Below are 2680 nucleotides of genomic sequence, written 5' to 3' on the forward strand. Positions count from 1 at the left end.
CCGCATTCAGAGTGCCGGAATTTTGGTCAGGTCACAGCAAAAAAAAATATATTTAAGTGTTCCTTGACGAAAAAAAAATTTTTTTCACACTAAATTTTTACCCCTAACATTTCCATAGAATTACTCAGTAGTGGGCTACATTTCCTCACTATAGTTAGGTAGCCTGCTTTAGCTCTGCAAATAGTTTGCTATAGAACTTAGTTTCCGCCTCGTTTCACCATTGAAGAGGCCACCGTCTTCAGTACGAAAGGAAATGTTTTTTATTGTATTTACCCGTCGCATCCCGCATGGTAATAGAAGCCAAAAATTAATTGAAAGCAAACATGCATAAAAAGTTGGTCCTCGTTGTCCGAGAAGCAGTACCAACAGCAGCAGCTGGTACAGCAGCCGATGGCAACTCCCAGCAGCCGCAATTGCACCACCACCACTCCAGCTGCACCGCCACCCGGAAGTATTCGTGGCGGGTGTGTAGCTGGTCAACGTGGCCCGACAGAAGGGCGGGTGGCTGTAGATTATCGGGGTCGTCTCCTCGTCTCTGCTCCTCGTGGTAGCCAGTGCACGCGGTATGACCGAGGAGCGGGGCTCCCCAGCTGGTCGGGGCCGCCTCCTCGTCTCCGCTCCTGGTGGTAGCCCGTGCACGCGGTATGACCGAAGAACAGGGCAACCCAGCTTGTCGGGGCCGCCTCCTCATCTCCGCTCCTGGTGGTAGCCTGTGCACGCGGGATGACAGAAGAGCGGGGCCACCCAGCTGGTTTGGGCCGCCTCCTCGTCTCCGCTCCTGGTGGTAGCCCGTGCACGCAGGACGACAGAGGAGCGGGGCAACCCAGCTGGCCGGGGCCACCTCCTCGTCTCCGCTCCTGGTGGTAGCGCGTGCACATGGGACGACAGAAGAGCGGGGCCACCCAGCTGGTCTGGGCCGCCTCCTCGTCTCCGCTCCTGGGGGTAGCCCGTGCACATGGGACGACAAAAGAGCGGGGTCACCCAGCTGGTCTGGGCCGCCTCCTCGTCTCCGCTCCTGGTGGTAGGCCGTGCACGCGGGACGACAGAGGAGCGGGGCAACCCAGCTGGTCGGGGCCGCCTCCTCGTCTCCGCTCTTGGTGGTAGCTCGTGCACCCGGGAGGACAGAGGAGCGGGGCAACCCAGCTGGGCCGCCTCCTCGTCTCCGCTCCTGGTGGTAGCCCGTGCACGCGGGACGACAGAGGAGCGGGGCAACCCATCTGGTCGGGGCCGCCTGCTCGTCTCCGCTCCTGGCGGTAGCCCGTGCACATGGGACGACAGAAGAATGGGGCAACCCAGCTGGTCTGGGCCGCCTCCTCGTCTCCGCTCCTGGGGGTAGCCCGTGCACATGGGACGACAGAAGAGCGGGGCAACCCAGCTTGGGACCACCTCGTTTCTGCTCCACGTCCTCCTAGATGGCAGAGTTTTCCGCTTCGGACCAGTTCCACGCAGGGTGCCTCTAGCGATGGCTGCTGCCGCCCAGAGCAGAACAAGAAGCGCACCCTCGCTGTATGCGCTGACCCTAGCCAGGAGGCAGCACATGGCGTCGGCCCAAAGTTCCACTGGGCCATCCACGCGCAGTAGGCGTACCACAGTGGCTCCTGCAAGGAACTGCACGTAACGCCCGATACCAGAAGGATTAATCTGAGCAACTTATTGCAGGTATGTAAGAGCACAAGGTTGTGTTCAATTTTAAGGCTCATTCACCACAACACCAAATGCTGCGGGGCGTGGGTAAATTGGTTGCTGAATGGCAGGCGGAGCTAAGCGGCTTTCTCGACTTGCAATAGCGTGTCAAGCTGTGCGCGGTGGGCGACATGCACTAAAAGTTCTGCTAAAACTGATGTTTTGTGTCGCAGTTCGGTACCACCCGCGGTGATCATTGCGCAAGCCCCTGTGAACGCATGTTCGGAGCCCGTGGACGATCGCCGCGGTCCGTTGGCTGTGATGTGTTAATTGTTGCGGCGATGCCTACGAAGTCGAGCAGAGTAGATTCCGGAAGCAGACTAGACACGATTATGGTTAACGTGTGCCTTGTATCCAGCTGCAGTTAAGGCTAGAACACTTGCTGGGATCGAATGCCCCGTTTTAAAGCTCTGATGGTGCATTCTCGTCTGGAACTGTGGCGCACGGTAACCACCAGAGCAGATAAGATACTGCATCTGAGCCACCATATATCTTCTGCAGTTATCAGTTTGGAATTTAGTGGATGCATGTTACGTATTCACTGTCCAAGTAGACGAATACAGTGCTTGCCCAACTGCTGCCGCAGTTTGGCTTCCTGGCTATCTGAAAATTGCGCATGAAACTGTGACTAATTGTGTTTTGTGCCTAATCATATGAATGCACTAAATCACATCTTTCAGCAACCTCATATGTTGTATGAGCAACCTCATATAAATGAATAAAATACGAAAACGTTTGTGACGCCGAATGGCCGTTACGGCGGCCGTGGATTAATGAATATAGTAAATTGTGCAGTTTAATAACCGAAACGACACATCGGCTATATGAGGAAAGCCGTGCTGGTGGTCTACGGACTAATTCAGACGGCCTAAAATTGAAGCGAAAGCTTCGATATCAGGCGAAAGCTTCACTGCGGGAACTCTTGCTTCGATCGCTGGGTGCTTAGTTTTGACCTTCAGCTGAGTTACAGGTCAAATCATGAAAAATAGTAAACGAA

The 2680-nt window shown here is 55.2% G+C and overlaps 1 pseudogene; it reads right to left on the reverse strand.

The window, feature by feature from the left end:
- Positions 1-512: 512 nt before the first annotated feature.
- LOC149354504 (uncharacterized) lies at positions 513-1539 on the reverse strand (annotated as a pseudogene).
- Between the last annotated feature and the right edge of the window lie 1141 nt (positions 1540-2680).

Source organism: Amblyomma mixtum, chromosome 3 (genome assembly GCF_055824585.1).
Source record: "Amblyomma mixtum isolate Tamu chromosome 3, ASM5582458v1, whole genome shotgun sequence".
Taxonomy (NCBI): Eukaryota; Metazoa; Arthropoda; class Arachnida; order Ixodida; family Ixodidae; genus Amblyomma; species Amblyomma mixtum.